We start from the raw sequence: 9,551 nt of genomic DNA on the forward strand, positions 1-9,551 counted from the left end.
CGAGTTTGGCCTGCCCAGGCCTATGGCACTCACAAATCTGCTGCAAATTCAGGACACCCATCTCCAGTGGGATTATGTGACATGGCAGTCAGATTGCATTCTCATTCATTTCTTCTTTTCCCACTCTCCTTGAGGCTTTGAAAAGCTCCTCAGTGCCCTCAACCCACCCAAAACATCTTCCTGGTCTTACTCTCGGGTCATGGCTTCACTTCCTTATTCACAGAGAAAAAAGAATCAATCTAACAAGAATCCCACAGGCTCCCCATGCTGTCTTCCTCACTAAAATGTAATCTTCTGAAAGTTAAAGTCATGACTCTCATGTAAATGCAGAGGAAGCAGGTGCACAAGGCTTAGGAAGGGGACCCAGTGCAATAGGCTAGTGGCTAAATCCTTCCTTGAAAGCACCAGCATCCCATATAGATGCTGGGTCCTGTCCTGGCTCTTCCACTTCCCATCCAGCTTCCTGCTGGTGCACTGGGAAAGCAGCACAGGATGGTCCAAAGCCTTAGGGCGTTGTACCCATGTGGGACACACAAACACAGCATCTGATCAGTTCAGTCCCAAACATTACAGCCACCGGGAAAATGTACAGATGGACAGAAAAATCCCTCCTGACTCTGTATTTCCAATAACATCCATATTTTGGAAAACATAGGATATGAAACTCACTTCAAACTTACAGGATTAGAATCGTTGCATGTTAATACCTCTGGGTTTCATAATCACTTGTGAAAGCTTTAACTGGAAGGAAATGCAACAGCAGTCCTCTGCCCATCAGCCCAACCCTCCACATGGTCCCAGGAAAGCAGCAGGGCCAAGCTGAAGTCAGATTCCTGGAAGTTCAGGCAGATCTCCCACGTGGGTGGCAGGGACCAAAGTGCCTAGGCCACCACCTGCGACCTTGCCATATGTATCAGTAGGAACCGAGATTATAGGGGGAGCCAGGAGTGCCATCACACAACTTTGCCTGCTGTGAGATGACAGACGCAAACGTATTTTAGCCCAAGCAGCCCCGGCCCAGTGTACCAGACCCATTGACTCAATGGCACCACTTTTCAAATCCAGCATATGCACTTAGCCTGCCAAATTCAGATTTTACCACGAGTCATCAACTCCCTTCTAAAACAATCCATCTGACATGGCACATCTGAGAGATTTTTATATGAAAGTAAAACTATTACCGTTATTGACATATAGGGACACAATGGACAGCAACACAGGACAGAACAGTAGAGCAACCGGCAGTTGCACACAGACTAATACGCCTCATCTTCATCCTCTCCCTCTCCATAGTCTGCTCCCACCTTCTCATAATCCTTCTCCAGGGCAGCCATGTCCGCACGAGTCTCAGTAAACTCTCCCTCCTCCATGCCCTCATTCACATACCAGTGGACAAATGCACGCTTGGCATACATTAGGTCAAACTAGTGGTTCAGACGAGCCTAGGTTTGGGCAGTGACTGTGGTATTACTGAGCATGTATGCAGCTCGTGGGACCTTGGCCAGTCCTCCACCGGGCACCACAGTGGGAGGCTGGTAATTAATGCCAGTCTTAAAGCCAGTGGGGCACCAGTCCACAAACTGGATGCTCTGCTTGGTCTTGATGGTAGTAATGGCAGCACTGACATCCTTGGAAACTACATCACCATGCTATAAGAGGCTGGAAGCCATGTATTTAGCATGGCGAGGGTCACATTTTACCATCTGGTTAGCTGGCTGCAAGCAAGCATTGGTGAGCTCTGCTACAGAAAGCTGTTGGTGATAAGCTTTCTCTGTGGACACGACTGGGGCGTAAGTGGCCAGAGGGAAGTGGATGCAGGGGTAGGGGACCAAATTGGTCTGGAATTCTGTCAGATCAACATTCAGGGCTCCCTGAAACCGCAGAGAGGCTGTGATGGAGGATACCACCTGGCTTATAAGGCAGTTCAGGTTAGTGTAATGGGGGCACCCAATGTTGAGGTTTCTCCGGCAGATGTCATGGATGGCCTGATTGTCCACCATGAAGACACGGTCAGAGTGTTCCATGGTGGTGTGGGTGGTGAGGATGGAGTTGTAGGGCTCCACCACAGATGTGGAGACCTGAGGGGCTGGGTAGATGGAGAACCCCAGCTTGGACTTCATGCCATGATCAACGGAGAGGCGTTCCATCAGAAGTGAGGTGAACCCAGAACTGGTACCTCCAAAGCTGTGGAACACCAGGAAACCCTGCAGGCCTGAGCACTGCTCAGCCTGCAAAAGAGGTTTATACATTTTAGTGTGGATTCCCCTGCTCCAAGTCACAGAGGACTTCTATGAACCCCTGACTATGCACACAGGGACTTAAATTCTGCTGACCATTTGCCAAGAGCAGCCAAAGAGCTTCTAGGTGCTATACATCAACCTTCAGTCACTCCTGGGAAGGAGGGGCAGGGAGAGGAAGGGCCTGCTCCAAAGCCTGTTTCAACATGAAGTTAACTCTTCATTGCTTCAGGCAGAAGAATCACAAGTCCTGCAAGAGTACCTGAGAGACTCCTCTGGTGCCCCTGCTGTGCCCACAGACTAAGGGCACCTACTTGTCAGTTGCCAAGCCACTGCATGCCAGGCATGGGACTCACAGCCTTGTCCCTGAACCTCACCAGCTCTTGGTAATTTTCTTCCCGGTCCAGGGAATAGAGGTGCCCCACACCTGGACCCTGTTGCTGGGTCTAGATCCAGCTCTGCCAGTTCCTTACTATGCAACTGTGACCAAACTCACTCTGCACCTCAGTGCTCATTCAGTGAGAACTGCAATCTCCCTCCCTGAGGATTTGAGAAATCAAATGAGGCCTTAGCATAGCATATAGCCTGGTCCTGGGGAGCCTACTAATGCTGGAAAGCTGGCAAAGAAAGTAATTAGCACTGAGGCCCTGAGACCGCAGGGGGCGCTGCTCTGCTGCAAGCACAGCACCTGACCCCTCACTGGCAGCCATCCTTGGTGCTCACAGCCAGGGACACTCTGAACCCACCCTCAGCTGGCTGAGCACTAGACAGGAGCACACAAGGTGCAGGGCTGACCATGGTCTGCCCAGTATCATCCACTTATGGAAACACTCACACAAGCCTTAAATACATATCTTTGTAAAGTATATCGGTCCCCCTAGGCAGGTGCTGGTTTCCAAGTCACTCTTGTGGCTGAAGCTTGATGTCCAAGCATAGGAACCAAGTACCCATGCTGCCCAAGTTGCTGAGAAATATCTGGGAAAAGCAGGAGGCTCTGAACTTGTGTCCTTTTGGGAACTGACTGGCTGAGCTGGGCCTGCTGTAATATGCTTCCCTGGCCTGGCTTTACACGTGATTTATGTCAGTTGCTCACGAGCTGATCACATACCCCAAAGAACATGGAGCCATCTAATTGTGAAGCTCCTAATGACTACAATCTTAACAGCGTGTACTCCTGAATGAGGCTGCCTGCAACAGTCTGCCACAGTTGGAAGCTCCAAGGGAGGAGCCAGGCCATATTTCTGGAAGTCTCAGTGACACACTTGCTGTTATCCTGAGGAGGCACCTGACCCCACTCTCAGCTTAGTGTAAGTCAAAGTTCTGGGCCCTGGCTGTTTCTAATCAGGTTTGTACCTGCTCTGTGAGCTTGGGACTTGCTGTGGAACAGACACCAGCCCAGCTGCTTCTAATGAGCTTGATCAACAAGTTAAAGAACAGGAGTTGAGCACCCCCACATGACCCATTACAAAGATGTGCTTATAATGGAGCATCTCATGGTCACACTTGTCAGCAAAACTGAGGGCTCCTTGGATCTCCCCTTGACTCCAAGTAAGCTGACATCACTGGACATGGGGGCCTGAGGCAGCCTGAGAAGATGGGGAAGTAGGGGAAGCAGCTGTTGCTCCTGCTCATCACCCAGGCCTAGGGGGTCCAAGGAGCCCAATCAGTCAAATAGGCTACCAGAATCTTCTTCAGGTGGCAGCAATCATTCTGACAGTCTGGTTCCTCTAAAAACCCCAAGGCAAGCACCCACCCCACCTCACTCAAGCCACTGCACTCACCAGCTTGTGGATACGCTCTTGCACAGGTCCAATAATATCCCCGCCAACAGTGTAGTAGCCACGGGCATAGTTGTTTGCAGCATCTTCCTTGCCAATGATGAGCTGCTCAGCGTGGAACAGCTGGCGGTAGGTGCCAGTGCGAACTTCATCTGAAGAGGGGAAGCAGTTGGGTCACCTGTCACCGACCTTGACCCTCACCAAGGTACCAGGGGCTCCCCCAGCACAGAGCTCCTGGCCCTGCTCCTGGTACCCAGTGCCAGCTCACCAATGACCGTGGGCTCCAGGTCCGCAAACACGGCTCTGGCCACATGCTTGCCAGTGCCTGTGTCGCTGAAGAAGGTGTCGAGGGACTGGTCTAAGACTCCAATTGCTTTGTCATTTGACATCTGGCCATCGGGTTGGATCCCGTGTTCCAGGCAGTAGAGCTCCCAGCAGGCATTGCCGATCTGGACACCAGCCTGACCAATATGGATGGAGATGCACTCACGCTGTGGGAAGGAAAGAGGAGAAAGAAAAGGACACCTCAGCTGAGACAATGGTGAGTGACCCATGCCCTATTGACTCGTCAATCTTCCAGGCAGATGGTCACCTTCCCGGAGACTTCTCCTGCCCAGGCTCCACTTCCTTCACAAGATGTTGCTGAAGACATAATGAGGAGAAGCTGCTTTGGGAGACCAAAGCTCTGCTAATGAGCTGCCAGGCTGACAGGACTTTGCTTGCTAGTCACCATAGGTATCCAGGGTGGGATTTCCATTATCTTAGGAGACCACAAACTCTTCTGCCATCGGTAGGGTTCCCCTAGTTCCTAAGGCACCATTCCCCTTCTGGCCAGCTGATTCACTCCCATTCAACTCACTGCCCTCTTGAAGCCTGTTCTTTGGAAAGACAACAGTTCCCTTCTCCTTGGAAGAGGCAGCTTAAACCAACACAAAGGAGTTCAATGGAGAAAACTCCACACCGCAGCAATTAGCACTGGCCTGAAACTAACTGTGGTGCTAGCCAGCTTTCTAAACTCTCAGGGAAGAGCAGTTTTATTCTGCAAAGGGTGAAGAAGGGAGGGGCATGTTTTAGCAGAGGCCAAGTGTACCAGCTGTCCACACTGGTAGTGTAAGCCAGGAGCCATTTCCACAACATGGGAGGATGGGGGCATTGGAAAACAAACCCTGTTTCATTGACTTCCTGCCGAGCAGCCCAAAGTTACCAAATCCCCTCCAGTTTAGTAAAGAAAGACAATCACCACCAACTGCAGACTTAGGAGGGAAAACAAAGGCACGCTCACTGCATTGCATCAACACCAGAAAAGGTCTCATTACATTCCTAAATAATGAGATTTCAGGCTGTTAAAAGCTGCCTAAGAAATGTGCAACAGCTGCTACACAAGACATGTGCTTTGAGAGGGACCCAGTGCTGTGGTATGGCAACCCAGATGGGAGCCAGTTCCTGGCTACTCCACTTCTGAGCAAGATCCCTGCAGATGTGCAGGGAGTTGGAGGAGAAGTAAAACAGTTAGGACCCAAACTGATGCTCATATAGGATGCAGGCAGTTGCAGGGCGGAGGGTCAACCAGTTGAGCCATTGTGCAGGCCCCCAGTCCCTTCTGCCTTACTTGGAATCAAGGGGAGATCCAAGGAGCCCTTAAATTTTCCTGAGAAGTGTGACCATGAGATGCTCCTTTATGGAGCGTCTTTGTTATTGCTTGTGTTTTGGGGGGGGGGGGTGCCTGACTTCTACACTTTAATTTGTTGATCAAGCTCATTAAAAGAATCTGGGCTTGTGTCGGTTCAGCAGAAAGTCCCAGGCTTACAGACATGGCACAGCCCTCATTAGAAACAGCAAGAGCCCAAAACTTTCACTCACTCTAAGTAAGTCGGGAGTGGAGTCAGACACCTTCTCTGGATAGGAGAAAGTGTGTCACTGAAACTTCTTCCAGAAATATGGCCTGGCTCCTCTTCCGGAGCTCCAGGCAGGGTGACCTGGCTGAGGCCGACTGTTGCAGGCAGTCTCAATCATATGAACTTACAGTTAGGATCATGCTCATTAAGAGCTTTGCAATTCAATGACTCCATGCTCCTGGGGGTATGTGATCAGCTTGGAAGCAATTCACCAAAATCACATGTAAAGCCAGGCCTGGGAAGCATATTGGACCAGGCCCAGGGGCAGCCAGTCAGTTCCCAAAAACATGCAGATCACAAGTTCACAGCGTCCTGCTTTTCCCAGATATTTCTCAGCAACTTGGATGCCATGGGCTCTTGGTTCCTATGCTTGGAAAAAGCTTCAGCCACAAGATTGACTTGGAAACCAGGACCTCCCTGGAGGCACTGCTATACTTATTTTTATCTATTTATTCTACTACAGATATTTAGTAATAGGTATTTATCTATTGACTCTCTGGTCACGTTCATTCACTGACATGACTCTCCTGTGAGGGGTCAGGTGCTGTGCTTGCAGCAGAGCAGCCCCCCTGCGGTCTCAGGGCCTCAATGCTAATTACTTTCTTTGCCAGCTTTCCAGCATTAGTAGGCTCCTCAGGACCAGGCTACCTGCTATGCTAAGGCCACATTTAATTTCTCAAATCCTGAGGAAGGGAGATTGCAGTTCTCACTGAATGAGCATTGAGGTGCAGAGTGAGTTTGGTCACAGTTGCATAGTAAGGAACTGGCAGAGATGGATCTAGACCCAGCAACAGGGTCCAGGTGTGGGGCACCTCTATTCCCTGGACCGGGAAGAAAATTGCCAAGAGCTGGTGAGGTTCAGGGACAAGGCTGTGAGTCCCATGCCTGCCATGCAGTGGCTTGGCAGCTGACAAGTAGGTGCCCTTAGTCTGTGGGCACAGCAGGGGCACCAGAGGAGTCTCTCAGGTACTCTTGCAGGACTTGTGATTCTTCTGCCTGAAGCAATGAAGAGTTAACTTCATGTTGAAACCGGCTTTGAAGCAGGCCCTTCCTCTGCCTGCCCTCCTTCCCAGGAGTGACTGAGTTTTGATGTATAGCACCTAGAAGCTCTTTGGCTGCTCTTGGCAAATGGTCAGCAGAATTTAAGTCCCTGTGTGCATAGTCAGGGGTTCATGGAAATGCACTATGAGTTTTATCAAAGGTCTCCACATTAAAATCTATAAACCTCTTTTGCAGGCTGAGCAGTGCACGTGCTTAGAGGGTCTCCTGGTTTTCTGCAGCTTTGGTGGAGGTACTGGTTCCGGGTTCACCTCGCTTCTGATGGAACAGCTCTGTCGACCACGGCAAGAAGTCCAAGCTGGAGTTCATCTACGTGGCTCCCCAAGTCTCCACAGCTGTGGTGGAATCCTACAACTGCCGGAGTCCAGCTCCAGCTGAGTTCGGAACTCACGAAGCGTGCGTGGATGAGGTGCAAAGAAAGAAAGAGACGGACCACTAGGACTGCATCATCATAATGGACAATGCACAAAAGCTGTCCACTTTATTTATACAAAATCAGTCAAACTCTGGCTCAGACTTTTTACGTCATGGTCAAGTGAGTGTTTCTAAAGATAACTCTGCCATTTGTTTCACCTAAGGCTAGGATGGTATTCACCTGGTGCCTGGCACCTGGCACCTGGCTAGGAAAAAGTTCTCAATGGATGGTGATATCAATCACTAACACATTTTTGCCACAATTACTCTACAGCTTGGTCTTGAGACAGTCAAGGAAGGAAGGGCCCTAAAAGATCAAAGAAAGAGGGAAAGAATAGATTCCCACTACACCTGAAGACAGAACACCCTTGATTAGCATAGGATCAAAAGGGGAGTTAGCACCCTTGATTAGCATATTGCCACAGGATGCAGCCATAACAGCAATAACAGTTTTTTGGCTAAAAACAGCAACAGCAAAATCAGCTCCTATTGATATTTAACAGTAACTCCGCAGAGGCAGACAATGCCTAAATAGATTACAGAAATCTCAATGGTGTTGTCCAGTGTCCATGCAAAGGGAGGCAGAGCTGCATTCAGGTGTTGTAGAGACATCCGCCTGGCCTTGCCACACAGCGGGAAGTTCCTTGCGGCCTTGCCTGCAAAGGAACGATACTCTTCACACCTTCCTGTCTTCCACATCCATCACATGGACCCCAGCATACAAAACCATCCTCTCCACCCACACAACCGTGAAACACTCTGTGTCTTCATGGTGGACACGAGGCTATCTATGATATCTGTAGGAGAAACCTTGATATTGGGTGCTCCCATTATACTAACCTAAAAACGCCTTATGAGCCAGGTGGTATCCTTCATCACAGCCTCTCTGCGGTTTCAGGGAGCCCTGAATGTTAATCTGAAGGAGATTCAGACCAATTTTGTCCCCCATCCCCGCCTCCACTTTCATGTGGCTGCTTACACCCCATTCATCTCTGTTGAGAAAGCTTAGCATGAACAGCTTTCTGTAGCAGAGCTCACCAATGCTTGCTTGGAGCCAGCTAACCAGATGGTAAAATGTGACCCTCGCCATGCTAAATACATGGCTTCCAGCCTCTTATAGCGTGGTGATGTAGTTTCCAAGGATGTCAGTGCTGCCATTGCTACCATCAAGACCAAGCAGAGCATCCAGTTTGTGGGCTGGTGCCCCACTGGCTTTAAGACTGGCATTAATTACCAGCCTCCCACTGTGGTGCCCGGTGGAGGACTGGCCAGGGTCCCACGAGCTGCATACATGCTCAGCAACACCACAGTCATTGCCCAGGCCTTGGGATCGTGTGAACCACTAGTTTGACCTAATGTATGCCACGCGTACATTTGTCCACTGGTATGTGAATGAGGGCATGGAGGAGGGAGAGTTTACTGAGGCTCGTGCGGACATGGCTGCCCTGGAGAAGGATTATGAGGAGGTGGGAGCAGACTATGGAGAGGGAGAGGATGAAGATGAGGAGTATTAACCTGTCTGCAACCGCTGGTTGCTGTACTGAGACTGTTCTGTCCTGTGTTGCTGTGCATTGTGTCCGTATGTGTCAATAAAAGTAACAGTGATATTTTCATGGAAATACTCAGGTGTGTCATGTCGAATGGATTGTTTTAGAATGGAGTTGATGAGTGGTGATATAAATCCTAAGTTAGTAGGCTGGGTTGGAATTGAAAAGTGGTGCCATTGAGTCAATGCTTGCGATGCGCTGGGTCAGGGTTCCTTGGGCTAAAATGTTTGAATCATTCATCCCACATCATGCAAAGTTGTGTGCTGGCACTCCTGGCTCCACTTATAACTAGACAGAGCTGTGAAATATACCCTGTTCCTGTCCTGCCCTTCTGGGTCTCTGCTCTGTCTCTGCTTCTGGTCAAACAGATCAGCAGGACGGGCAGTTCCTAGTCTGGGTTCAGCTCTGGAACTCTCTGTAAACATCACTTCCCACCTTGTTGCAGGTGGCATTCCGTGTGCTGATGGAGTTCAGATAGTTGTTCAATGAATGCTACTGGGGTATCAGTCACTGCAACACCACACCGTTGTATCTGTTGCCTTCCTGTGTTAGTCTCTAGGCAGTCCTCTGCTATTGTTTTGTCCTCTTCTATTTCTTAAAAATGTGTCCTCTTTGCTTCAC

At 49.8% G+C, this 9,551-nt stretch overlaps 2 pseudogenes; one reads left to right on the forward strand and one right to left on the reverse strand.

Annotated features, from left to right (window-relative positions):
• Positions 1-1,256: 1,256 nt before the first annotated feature.
• On the reverse strand, positions 1,257-4,515 carry LOC121161116 (annotated as a pseudogene).
• A 2,580-nt stretch (positions 4,516-7,095) lies between these two features.
• Positions 7,096-8,897, forward strand: LOC121161117 (annotated as a pseudogene).
• The last annotated feature ends 654 nt before the right edge of the window (positions 8,898-9,551 follow it).

The sequence above is a fragment of the Ochotona curzoniae genome, unplaced genomic scaffold (genome assembly GCF_017591425.1).
Source record: "Ochotona curzoniae isolate NIBS_2020 unplaced genomic scaffold, NIBS_Ocur_1.0 contig_4632, whole genome shotgun sequence".
Taxonomy (NCBI): Eukaryota; Metazoa; Chordata; class Mammalia; order Lagomorpha; family Ochotonidae; genus Ochotona; species Ochotona curzoniae.